Source organism: Saimiri boliviensis, chromosome 4 (genome assembly GCF_048565385.1).
Source record: "Saimiri boliviensis isolate mSaiBol1 chromosome 4, mSaiBol1.pri, whole genome shotgun sequence".
NCBI lineage: Eukaryota > Metazoa > Chordata > Mammalia > Primates > Cebidae > Saimiri > Saimiri boliviensis.
This window is the reverse complement of record NC_133452.1, coordinates 19,375,409-19,389,128: the sequence shown is the minus strand read 5'-3', so window position 1 is coordinate 19,389,128 and position 13,720 is coordinate 19,375,409. Positions and strand designations below refer to the sequence as shown.

Below are 13,720 nucleotides of genomic sequence, written 5' to 3'. Positions count from 1 at the left end.
GACTGCCATAACAACAACACAGACAGGTGGCTTAAATGACAGACATTTATTTTCTCACAGTTCTGGTGGCTGTGAGTACAAGATCAAAGTGCTAGTGGGGTTGGTGTCTAGTGAGACCTCTCTTGCTGGCTTACAGACGGCTGCTTTCTGGCTGTATTCTCACATGGGCTTTTGCATACAGAGAGAGCAAGATCTCTATTATTTCTTCCTATTCTTATAGGGACACCAGTCCTATTGGACTAGGGCCCCATCCTTATGACTTGATTTAACTTCACCTCATTAAAGGGCTCGTCTCCAAATACAGTCACTTTAGGGGTTAGGGCTTCAATATCAACGTATGTATTTGGGGGTGGGGGGACACAATTCAGTCCATAGCAGTAATTTAGGAAGTGTTAGGTAATACCTGGAGAAATAATGGTTTAGGGTGTGTACTCAAATCACCAGTTTTTTTTGGCTTACAATGCCATTATGATAATTGACGTATTAAAATGTCTAAATAGATTAAAATCTCTTATTGTCTGCAGAAGAATGAAATGTAAAGCATATTTCGAAGATAGGCCATTGGAGCACTCATTTTTATAAGATATAAATGGTTTATCTCATCTTCAGGGGAACTTTCAAAAAATAAATTCCTGGAGCGGGACTTATCCATGTAGAAAAGCACAAAGATTCCCTGTTCTCTGTCATTGTGTTTGTCATGGGGTTTCCAGAGAAACATGAAAAGCTGGCAGGACCGCCTGTCCCACCCAGCCCCTGCCCCTCTCCAGCCACCATTGCCCATGCTAAGGGCCCCCTGAGCCCAGTTGTCCCGCCTGCCAGGAGGTGTGCTGGAAGCAATTGTGTGGCCTTTCAAGCTGAGCAAGCTCAGCAGTCCGACGTTCACCAGACTTGCTTGATTCATCTCCAGTCTGGGGTAGCTTTTTCCCTGGGGGAAGCTTTTTGCTTCTACTTTTTCTCCCACATGAGGATTAGGGGAAAATGGTTGGTTTTGTTTTTCTATCCCCCTCACCCGCTGCCTCCTCCTCATGCTCCTGAGGGAAGATATCACATATCAGAGGCGATTCTTCTTAAGAAAGACTTGGGTATGTCTACAGATCCTCTCAGAGGCCTCTGTGTATTGAAAGTTTTATCTCTCGGGTTCAGAAAGAAATAAACACGGGGATGGTGCGCAGGGTGGGGTTTCCCCTTTCTAGGAAAAATGCTGATGAAGAACTAATGCCTCTAGGGACCATCTTAAATGATCAACGTCAGAACACACAAATGCCCTTCCAAGTTAGGGGACTGCTTATTCCTCTTTTTTCCTTGCCAATAAATCCAATTTTATAGTTGTTGTTTATTTTGAGAGACTAGAATCTCCAATTCTGTCTTCATTCCTGTTCTGTTGTTTTTTAAAAAGGTACAACAAAACAAGTGTTTCAGGAGATTAGGATGTGATACATAAATTTGGGTATTTATAGTAGATCTTGTCTTGTTTTTCAGAAGAGCTTATAAACAAATCCTCATTCCACTACTTCCATAAGGGTGCGCAGATGGTAGGAACCCCCTGTGTCTTGCCAGCCAGTTCAGTGTGTCATTCTTTGGGGGCTGTAGTTTGTCTGGATGTTCTATCAAGTTGTCAGTTTCAAAAACTATGACAGGCCTGGTGCGGCGGCTCATGCTTATAATCCCAGCAATTTGGGAGGCCAAGGTGGGAGGATCACTCGAGCCTAGAAGTGAGACTAGCTGGGCAGCATAGGGAGACTCCATCTCCACAAATAATTTTAAAAACTAACCAAGCCTGGTCGTGCACACCTGTGGTCCCCACTATTCAGAGGCATAGGCAGGAGGATCACCTGAGGCTGGGAGGTTGAGGCTGCAGTAAGCTGTAATCATGCCACTGCACTCCAGCCAGGGCAGCAAAGCAACACTCTGTCAAAAAAAAAAAAAAAAAAAAAAAAAAAGGAAAAAACCAAGAACTATGACACCAATTATCTAATTATCTGTTTGGTTGGGCAGAATTAATTGCTTCTCCTATCTTAATTCCTTCATAGAAACCAGACAAAATTCTAATGTTTTATTGAAATGTAGGTCTGCAAAAGAACTAATAGAAGTTAGTTTGAATATAAAGAGACAAAAATGAAAATATGAGCTAATTAGGATAAATGGTAAAGACCATTTACATTTCCTGAGCTGTGATTAATTTTTCCCCACCCCTCCACTGTAAACCTTCTTCCCTTTCCTTCACCAAATTTTTCCATGATGGAAAAACTGGCTTTATAGCATTTGTGTGTGTGTGTGCCTAATCTTGTCTGGAGTAACAAGAAGTCATCTTTTTAGTTCTTTATTTTTCATTTTCTTTCTTTCTCTTTCTTTCTTTTTCTTTTTCTTTCCTTTCTTTTCTTTCTTCTTTCTTTTTTTTTCTGCTCTGTCAACCAGGCTGGAGTGCCCTGGTGTGATTTCGGCTCACCGCAACCTCCACCTCCCGGATTCAAGCGATTATCCTGTCTCAGCTTCCTGAGTAGCTGGGATTATAGGCACGCACTATCATGCCCTGCTGATTTTTGTATTTTTAGTAGAGACAGGGTTTCACCATGTTGCCAGGCTAGTCTCAAATGCCTGACCTCAGATGATCCGCCTTCCTCGGCCTCTCAAAGTGCTGGGATTACAGGCGGGAGCCACCGCACTGGCCTATGTTTCATTTTCATATGGCTTACACATTGGAGAAATAAATTGTTCTTATCAGATAGTCTGGTAATTTCGAGGACTAGTAACCCAAATGGTGCAGCATCTGGAGGTGCCCTCATGTATAATCCAAAGTCACGCACTTCAAGGGCCAGGCAGATCGTATAAAAGGGTGGTAGAGGACAGGTGTAATATGAAAGGGGCTGGTGGGGACTGTGGCACACTGGGAAGTGCACAGCCAGGGTGATATCAGTAAGCTTAGCTCCACCCACCCACTGCTGCTGTGTGGGAGCATTAGACTAGCATTAACTCGTGTCTATCGCTTTTTAATTTTCTGGCACCCCAACCCCAAGTCCCCCCACCGCAACAGGATCTGTCTTTTTTTTTTTTAATGCAGAGTATCCTGATTTTTAAACTTGGGTCATCAATACAAAGAAATTAAATCCTGTGTTGACCAGACAACAACAGGTCCACAGGTCACACTCGGGCTCATCAGCCTCAGCTCCACCAGGCCCCACCAGCCCTGTGGCTACAGGGGAAGTCACTTTAAAAGATCACACTCGGTCAGCCCAGCTGTCACTTCCCACAGGTGTAAAGACAGGACCTCCCAGGAAGCCCCTCCTGGCTCCCCTTTCCTCTGCCTGACCTGTCACTGCCCTTCCTCCCACACTGTACTGATCCTTCCTGGGGCCCCTGCCCCGGAATAGTCAGCATTCCAGGCTCCCTGTGGGAATTCTCCTGGTGGGCCCCTCAAACCCCTACCCCCAGGCTGCTAAGAACTCCCTGTTCTTTTCTTTATGAGAAAAGGATTCCTCTCCCCTTGTGTTTCCTTCTGTTGGATAGAAGGGTCTCACAGCCAGGTTGCCTGGGATATTATAGTTGTTACATCTCTTCGCTTTGGTTTTTGTTTTTCGGCCACCCAGTCTCTTTGTCAGGGCATTCCCAGGCTGTCCAAACGTCCAGGTGAGGCCAGCCTGAGTGCTTGCCACATACAAGATCAGAAACCAGGACTTCCCCCTCACCAGAAGAATGGCCTTCTGCTGATTCCGTTTGTCCCTGCCAGACTTCCCCCTCTCCTCTCCCAGGATCACCAAAGCTTCTGTTGCCATCAGATCTCAGCCCCGGCCCCACCTTCATTCCCCATGGAGAATCTGTGATATATGCCTGAAAATATCTGAATCCTAGTTTTAGATATCGTTAGAATCCTTTTTCTAGGATCCCCCTTAGGCCCCTTTTAAATCAGTCGGTCATTTCGTGAAACTAAGTACATGGGTTAGGGGATAGCTTCAAAGAGCCTTCTAGTCTCACTCACCCAATTTCTACGGAGGCTCATCCAGGACACCTCACTGCAGTGAATTTGTTCTAATAATCATAATTGTATATAAGCTTATAAGAGTTCCTTCAATAATTCAGAACTAACCATACCTTACAGTATCTGTATATTATAGGAGCATAATTTTTGCAGGTGTACAGTTAGCTCAGCTGCTGTGCCCCTGCTATGTCAGGGATATATTAAGGCAGGTGCTTGTTTGGGATGCAGCCACAAATGATGACAACACCCCTGTGGTAAAATTAGCCGTTTCATAATCTTTATAACCTGGTTTCCAGAATGCAATTTTGCAGAAAGTAGAGATGATGTCAGTGAATAGGTAAAAAGCATGACCTGGATGCCAGACGTTGGTTTACTGTCAGATGACATCATCAAAAAATTTTGCAGGGATTTTTTTTATTGATCATAGTTAAAACATCTATCTCAAATTCTACCACATCAGGAATTATAGGGCCCGGCACGGTGGCTCACATCTGTAATCCCAGCACTTTGGGAGGCTGAGGCAGGTGGATCACCTGAGGTCGGGAGTTCCAGACCAGCCTGATCAATATGGAGAAACCCCATCTCTACTAAAAATAAAAAATTGGCCAGGTGTGGTGGCGCATGCCCGTAATCCCACTACTTGGGAGGCTGAGGCAGGAGAATGGCTTGAACCCGGGAGGCGGAGGTTTCGGTGAGCCCAGATTGCGCCACTGCACTCCAGCCCAGGCCACAAGAATGAAACTCAGTCTCAAAAAAAATATGACTAGGCTGATAACCAATAGTCATTATGAAAACACAATTCCTCAAAACTCTTAGAGCAGCTTAATTCATTATGTTTACCATTTTGTTACACCCTACTTTGTACCGACTCCTAAACAGATATCTTCTGTCTGATCCATACTGGCAACAGGCAGTTGTCTCTGGTTTTGGGTCCCCCAGGAAAGGTGTCCAGCTGATCCTGAGAAATAGTCAAGGCTCAAGAGCACATGGTCAGTTCTTAAGGCCCCTGGAAGTAGCAAGACAAACAATGGCAGGACCACCGTCCCCAGCCGTCAGTCTGTCCTTTTGTGACCCCTTCTTTTAGGGCTCCTTTGATGTTCATTTTAATCTGCTAATACCCGGATGGAAATGCTGGGCAGGGAAGTTTACATTGTGATTTACTGTAACCACACCTTTTAAGGACCCAGTCCAAGCAATTAGGCAAGAATAGAGTCATGGTTACCGCCCAAGCAGCTCTGCCCACCGTCTGGAGGAGAAGAGGTGAGACGAGAGAAGACTGATACATGCAGAGGAGGGGTTGGGATTACCCCCAGAGTGGAGACGGAAAGGAGTACATACCTTAATAAAGGGGCATTGTTGCAGTAGACATAGTTATTAATGGTGGTATGTCACAGTATATTTGCAAACAAGATTGCCCAGGAAGAAAATCTAGGTTGGGTGTTCACTGTGGGTATGACGCCAAGTACACCAGCAGTCTCTGCCATCGGGAGTAAAGCAGCCTGGAGGGTCTTTTCTCTTTGGCTGGTTTCCACTGTTGAGTTCTTCTCAGCCGTCAGATGTCAGTCCACACATCCCTCCCTCAGGGAAGCCTTCCCAGACCCCCACAAACCAGGCCTGGCCCGCTTTCCACGTTTCCATAACACCTGTGCCTTCCCAGCCCATTGTATATCTCACACAGCCATCGGTCCCCTGTTCGGGTGACCCCTCCGTGTGTCTGCCTGGCCAAACTCTGTGCCCTTGGAGAACACAGTGATGGCAGTGTCCCTAAAAGTCTCATTTGGGAGGAGTGGGGAGAATATTTATTTCCCAGAGGATGTTCTCCAAAAATGATGTCTTTTTAACATTTTTAATAGTAAGTTGGCGCACTTTGGGAGGCTGAGGTGGGTGGATCACGAGGTCAAGACGTCAAGACCATCCTGGTCAACATGGTGAAACCCCATCTCTACTAAAAATACAAAAAATTAGCTGGGCATGGTGACGTGTGCCTGTAATCCCAGCTACTCAGGAGACTGAGGCAGGAGAATTGCCTGAACCCAGGAGGCGGAGGTTGCGGTGAGCCAAGATCGTGCCATTGCACTCCAGCCTGGGTAACAAGAGCGAAACTCCGTCTCAAAAAAAAAAAATCTGAAACCACTTTGGTGGAAGCGTTAGGAAGGCATGATCTTGACACACATGGAGGTGATCCGAGGGTGGTAACGGTGTTCAGGCCACTCCACCCCACACGCCCCACACCCATGAGGGGCAGCTCTCCCCTTTGACTTCTCTGTACCACCTCCGCCATCACTGAACCTGCCTCCAGGAATCCCTTAGGGTAGTTATTCCATAAATAGTTGAATAAAGATGTAAATACATATGGGAAACTGATAGGACAGCTCAAGTAATTAAGAAACTACAAAATGGAGGTGAGGTGTGATTTCTCTTGTGTTTTCCTATAGCAGTCTTTAAAGAACTCCAGGGTGGCCAGGCGCGGGGGCTCACGCCTGTAATCCCGACACTTTGGGAGGCTGAAGTCGGCAGATAACGAGGTCAGGAGATCGAGACCATCCTGGCTAACACAGTGAAACACTGTCTCTACTAAAAATACAAAAAATTAGCTGGGCATGATGGCATGCACCTGTAGTCCCACCTACTCAGGAGGCTGAGACAGGAGAATCACTTGAACCCAGGAGGCAGAAGTTGCCGTGAGCTGAGATCATGCCACTGCACTTCAGCCTAGGCAATAGAGCAAGACTATCTCCAAAAAATCTCCAAAAAAAAAAAAAAAAAGAACTCCACGGTATGATCAATTATTTGCGCAGGATGGGATGTCTGGTAACTAACAGTATCTAAGCAGAGACCGGACACACTTGGTGAGATGTTGTAAGTGGTCATTGAAACACCAGATTAGAAAGCCTGAGTCTCTTTCCACTGTTGAATGCTGTTCTCATAGGATTCTTTTTAGTCTATACAGCTCCTAGAAAATTAAGTGTCATAAAGGCACGGGTGTTTGTCTGTTTTGTTCACTGTTGTGTCTTTAGTGCCCAAGGCAGTGCCTGGCATGTAGTAGCTGCTCAATAAATATTGAGTAAGTGAATATATCAGCAGATATCAAATTCAAAATATTTTTCTGCTATAGAATAGGCTCTAATTGAATATTTATTTCATTGACCTGGACCAAGCAGATCATAGGTTAAAATGGGGCTGGAATTTGGCATTGTATCACTGGGTAGAAAGCTCAGGCCAATAGTCTGACTGCATATGAAGTCAAACTGCTGTCAGTATTCTAGACCAAGGATTCTGGAGTTAGTGTGACAATGTATCAGCCAGGGATCTGGCAAGAAACAGAATTAGCTCAGCTGGTTCAGGTGAAGGGTTTCTGTGAAGCAAAGAGAGACAACACTGGGAAGCCTTAGCCACTGTTTTTGGGACAACCTACAGGGATCCCCGAGGAACTGGGGACAAAATAGAGTTAAAGGAGCCCAAGAAAGGCTGGAACCATGGAGGTGCTGCCCCTAATCAATGAGGGAGTGGAGGAAATGCCTCTATTTCCCCCCTCCTCCTGCTTCAAACTGTTGGTGCCTATAGCCAAACCTACCTGGAAGGCAGCCAGCAGGGAGCAGAGTGTGTAGACCGTCAGACAAAGCAAGACTGGGAAAGATTGGGCCAGGGGTGTGGCAGGAACAAGACCTACCATGTAAATTCATTCTGTTCTTCTTATATTTTAACCACACAAATAATACATATTCATTAAAGAAAATGTAGAGACATCAAAGTCTGCGGGAAGGCGCTCACCCATCATCCCACCCCTCACGCCACCAGTCTTCATGCTTTAGCTTTTTCCTCCTCCTTTTGCTCTTCTTTCATTTACTTGTAAAGGATTCAATAATGTTTATTCAGAATAAACAGAAATAAGTTTGGTCACACTTGTTTCTTGACCCAATTCTGATTGAACCTGCAGTGGAACAGAGAACTCTCTTTCCTTTCCTTTGTTCTGTTAACATAAACAAGTTACTTCATGTACCTCTGTGGGAACTGGGAATTAGGCAAGTGTTTAGACTCTCAAAAACTTTCAGCAAGTTTGGCTGTCAGCTTGGATACCAAGTAATTAAATTTAAGATGAAAGATGAGTCCGACTGGGCTTATTCTTTAAGACTTTTAAGAAAGTGAACCCTAAGTGAAGGCAGCCTAATGGAGCTTGATTTTACTGTCAACATAAAGTTGCTCTCCACTTTTAATTTTAATTGAAGGACAGTTTGAAATGAAGGGGAAAGAGAGCTTAGGAAAACAGTGCAAATGGCTATGTACACAATTGTTGGTAGTTTACATCAGCAATGTCCCACACTGCTCCACAGCCCTCATCATACTTGTGGATTTCTTGTCTGAGGCTTAAAGCCCATGTCGCTTCACTGTGCGCAGCACGGGACCTGACCTTCAGGAGGGCCTGGTACCTGAGGGTAAGTGGTGATTGGCCTTAGTTCAAGTGGCGAGAAGGTGTGAAGGAAGAAAAGATCAGCAGGATGTTGCTAGGTGCCTCGAAGTTCTGAAAGGCAAAGATCAGAACTTCATGGCAACAGAGGGCTGTGTAAGGCCATTGTGATACTGGCATACTAAGGTCAGCAGCCTCCATTGCCTTCTTTAGTTGAAAAAAAATCCTGGAAAGTGGTAAGTCATCTCAACTCATTTAGAGACAAGTGAGTTCTGCTTTCCTGGCGTGGAATCTATATTTGGCCTTTACAGATATCTCCATCAATGGGATTGTTCCCATGATTTGGTGCAGGAGACCAAGTGAATATCCACACAAACCACCCACTTCAGTTCTAGAAAGCGTCTAGGCTCCCTTGAGACAAATCATTTGCTCACAGGTCATATGTCCTAGAGGTGAAGCTGTCAACCATCGTGACATTGAACGTAGCTTTGGGAGTGGGGAAGAAGACTCATTGTGATGACCCAAAAGGATGGTCATTGCTGGAGGTCAGGGGTAGGGGGTTTGACCAGTTCAGAGATTGATTTCTGTTTGCTTCCAGAAGCTTGTCTGTGTATCCCCTGCAAGCTACACTCCCTCCTCTCCTGCTCTTGAGAATTGCCTCTCTCAGTCTGCCATCGCAGGTTCTATGGGAAGGGCTGGGGGCAGTTGGCAAGGTTGAGCTGAGCCCTCCCCTTTATTCCATTTCAGCTGTGGGTTTGTGTCCAGAAAAGAGGAGGAAGACTAGCAAAGAGAGTTTGCCTCTCTCCTCTGCCATGAGAAATTCCTTTGCAAACCCCGTAAAGGTTATTTAAGTCTCAATGGCTGTTACTCTGAAACTATAAGATGATTTTGTTTTAATTAGTATTTTGGAAAATACATACTGCTGTTAAGATTTCAACAAAGCATCCAAGCCTTTTCTTCAAGTACATTTTTTAGAGTGTTTCAAAAGTATAGATTGTGTTGAATGCCTTTAGTTATGAATGGATTAGATGTGTGTTATCTCCTGCAGAAAAATGTGTCTGGAAGCCGCCTGCATTCTTCCAGGGATAATTAGTTCATTGTGCTGAGCACAGCAAGTCCTCCCACGGTGTCCTTAGAGATGGGACTGACAGATCATTGAAAGCAGGAGGCTATTTGCAACATATTTGCTTGCTTGATATCTAAAAATTATTCAAAAATAACTAAGACTTGATTGTATTGTCTCTGGAAAATAAAAACCAAATATCCTAATCAAAGAACTGAGTGACAAATTGAGCTAATGATTGTCATAGTAGCAGAAAAATGAACCCAGGGAGGAATGCTTGAAACAGTAAGATTTTAGAGTCTAGAACGTGTGCCCTTCAAGGCCATCTCAGTTCATGTCATGGCTGACTCTTGGTAGGCATATGATGGAGGCGTTCAATCATAACTTGATTGCAAGGGAAAGGCAGGCCGTTTACAACACTGTTGTGAATAACAGGCTTCATTTGTTCATTTGTTTTCTAAAATTCTTAGGACTATGCCTCAATATTGGCATTTAGTGCAGCAGGGGCTGAGAAATGACGTTTTCAGTTGGATGACTGAGGTCCTGGTAACTATTTAGTGTTTATAGTTTGGTTTCTATTGTTAGATTCAGTACTCCAGGACTAACAAAACTGGCTTCACTTAACTCCTACTATATTTGAGTGCTTTTATGTGCCTTAGACCTGTGTCTTTTGTTGACAGAATTTTTTTTAAGGAGGGGATACAGTCTCACTCTGTCGCCCAGGCTGGAGGGCAGTGGCACAATCTCAGCTCACTGCAACTTCCACCTCCTGGGTTCAAGTGACTCTCGTGCCTCAGCCTCCTGAGTAGGTGGGACTGCAGGTATGCACTACCATGCTCAGCTAATTTTTTGTGTTTTTGCTAGAGACTGTTGGCCCGGCTGGTCTCGAACTTCTGGCCTCAAATGATCTACCCACGTCAGCCTCCCAAAGTGCTAGGATTATAGGCATGAGCCACCACACCTGGCCTGCTGCCCGATATTTTTTTAATTTGTGAAAACAAACTCACTTGCCACTAAAATTATATCAATTTGAAAAAAGGCCTTTAGAAATAATATTTTTTTTTAAAAAGGTTAGCTTTGTTGTTTGCTTGAAAAAGTTTATAGTTTGGTTTGTAGAACAGTAGCAAGATAGAATTGGTAGTTGGTGATATTTTTGGGTTTAGAGTAGACAGCCTGGAAGAATGTGTATAGATTTTTAATCAGAGCAGCTGCAGTGCAGAATGGTGTTAGTACATTAGCTCTTACAGGAGGAAGGTCAGTGTGTCCTTCTAAGGGACTTCAATATGGATGTGTGACACCGTTAGGTGTGCAGTTGACTTCAGTGTTGATCACTTTTTATTTTTTCGAGCCAGAGTCTCGCTCTGTTGTCCAGGCTGGAGTTCAGTGGCGCAGTCTCAGCTCACTGAAACCTCCGCCTCCCAAGTTCAAGCAATTCTCTTGCCTCAGCGTCCCGAGAAACTGGGATTACAGGCATGTGTCACCATGCCCAGCTGATTTTTTTGTATTTTTAGTAGAGACGGGATTTCGTTTACCATGTAGGCTGGTCTCGAACTCCTGACCTGAGATGATCCACCTGCTTCGGTCTCCCAAAGTGCTGGGATTACAGGTGGGAGCCACCATGCCCGGCCCATCACATTTATTCGGTGATGTGTCATTGAAAGTGTGATCGCATGCCTTATTCTTTCAAAGAAAAAACTTCTAATAGACTAAAAATACATTAAGAGTGTTTTGTCAATGGCCCATGCTTCCAAAAATGGTTGGTTTTACCATTTTCCCGGAAAAATGTGCCACAATGGCAAGATCTTAAATTATAAGGTAAGCAGTCTCCCCTCCCCCACCACGCCTCCTCCACGGTTTACTTACGCTCCTTGTGTGAAATAGTATTTGTGTTTTCAAATGCCCCTTCTCACTTCTAGCACCTTTGCATCTGAAAGTCTATGATTATTTGCTAAATCTGCCTTATCCGGTGTTGACTGTATGAAGCAAAATATTTCCTTGAACCCAAAAATGTCTGCAGGCCTTCGCCCGTCTTTCTGTCTCTGGGCTGCCCTTTCTTCCTTATTGCCCAGCTTTTTGAGCTGTCACCTGGCTGCACAGTCAGCAAAGTGCCTCAACTAGCTCAGACCTGGCCAAGTCCCTAGATTTGTGTGTTGCCTGTGCTTCCTGCCCTCATTCCCAGAAAACCTGGATAGTTCCTTGGAAGGATGATCAGGCTAACTCACACTACTGTGGCCGTGATGCCATGGCCCTTCCCAGGGGAGATTAGGTTTTAACTGATAACTTTTACCTTAAACCAAAACGATTTGGAATTCCAGGCCCTATGGCAGATTTCTAGGAAGGGGTTTTGGGTTTTGTTTGAGACAGGCTCTCACTCCGTCACCCAGGCTGGAGTGCGGGGGTGAGATCCTAGGTCACTGCAGCCTCAAACTCCTGGGCTTAAGCCATCCTCTCACCTCGGCCTCCCAAGTAACTAGTACAATGGACAATACACCACCATACTCAGCTAAGTTTTGTATTGATTGATTGATTCTTTTTAAGACAGAGTCTCATTCTGTTGCCTAAGTGGAGCACAGTGGCACGATCTTGGCTTACTTCATCCTCGGCCTCCCAGGTTCAAATGATTCCCCTGCCTCAGCCTCCCAAGTAGCTAGGACTACAGGCACATGCCACCACGCCTGACTAATTTTTCTATTTTTTTAGTAGAATCTGGGTTTTACCATGTTGGGTAGGCTGGTCTTGAACTCTTGATCTCAAGTAATCCACCCACCTTGGCCTCCCACAGTGCTGGGATTACAGGCATGAGCCACCACACCTGGACTAAATTTTATCTTTTTTGTAAAGATGGAATCTCAATTAGTTGCTCACTCTGGTCTCTAACTCCTGGCCTCAAGGGATCCTTCCATCTCAGCCTCCCAAAGTGTTGGGATTACAGATGTGAACCACCACACCCAGCCTGGGAAGGGATTTTTTTAAGTGGCAGGGACTTTCTGGTCTTCCTCTGGTTAGGCCACCAGGCCGCCTGCACCTCCTTGCTGGCTGGTTTGTGCTCTGGTTGCTACAATTATGTCCTGTCAGTGCTGCTCTTCTGTGCCTTGATTCCCCATTCCAGGTGGGGACACTGGGAATGGAACCCGGACTTCCCGGTTGTGTAACCTGTGCTTGTGAGGAATAAACAAAGCTGCTTTCCAGCAAGGGGATCTTTACCACCTGACAAGCCACACGTGTGCATTTTATCTGTGGCCACTCTATCAATTAAAAAGAAATTTTGGAGGCCAGGCACGGTGGCTCAAGCCTGTAATCCCAGCACTTTGGGAGGCCGAGGCGGGTGGATCACGAGGTCAAGAGATCGAGACCATCCTGGTCAACATGGTGAAACCCTGTGTCTACTAAAAATACAAAAAATCAGCTGGGCATGGTGGTGCGTGCCTGTAATCCCAGCTACTCAGGAGGCTGAGGCAGGAGAATTGCCTGAACCCAGGAGGCGGAGGTTGCGGTGAGCGAAGATCGCGCCATTGCACTCCAGCCTGGGTAACAAGAGCGAAACTCCGTCTCAAAAAAAAAAAAGAAATTTTGGGCTGGGTTCAGTAGCTCATGCCTGTAATCCCAGCACTTTGGGAGGCCAAGGTGGGTGGATCACTTGAGGTCGGGAGTTCCAGAGCAGCCTGACCAATATGGGGAAACCCTGTCTCTACTAAAAGCACAAAAAATTAGCCAGACGTGGTGGTGCATACCTGTAGTCCCAGCTACTCAGGAGGCTGAGGTGGGAGGATCGTTTGAACAAGCCTGGGAGGCGGAGGTTGCAGTGAGCCGAGATAGTGACACTGCACTTCAGCTTGGGTGACAGAGCAAGACTCTGTCTCAAAAATAAATAACATAAAAAAATAATAAATTTTGCAGAGCAAACATCATCTTTTCACCCAGTGTTAGTATTGGCAAATAAATTATACAGCAAAAAGTGGCAAGGATATCAGCATCTGTGCCTTTGGTGTGTCTTAAGATTTTTCAATTTCCTGCATGAACAGAAGTCCAGTGGCAAGCCAGCAGTGCACCTCCAAGAACTGTTAACAGTTCAGTGTATGGAATAGGAGATGGGAGGCACGGGAATGCAGAACCATTGCAGAGCTAAAGGGGGAGAAACCGGGCCTTTGGAAAATACCAAAATCTAGAAGGCGCCTCTGCTCTCAGGTGTGAAAACCTGGACTATTGCTCAAGAAATGGAGGCGTTTCCCTTTTTTTTTTTTTTTTTTTTTTTTTGAGAAGGAGTCTTGCTCTGTCACCC

At 45.3% G+C, this 13,720-nt stretch overlaps 1 protein-coding gene across 5 annotated transcripts in view; it reads left to right on the top strand.

Moving 5' to 3' along the window:
• Positions 1–13,720, top strand: part of PLEKHG1 (pleckstrin homology and RhoGEF domain containing G1) — a 265,171-nt gene that overhangs the window by 110,962 nt on the left and 140,489 nt on the right. The gene's annotated exons all lie outside the window — the stretch shown is intronic.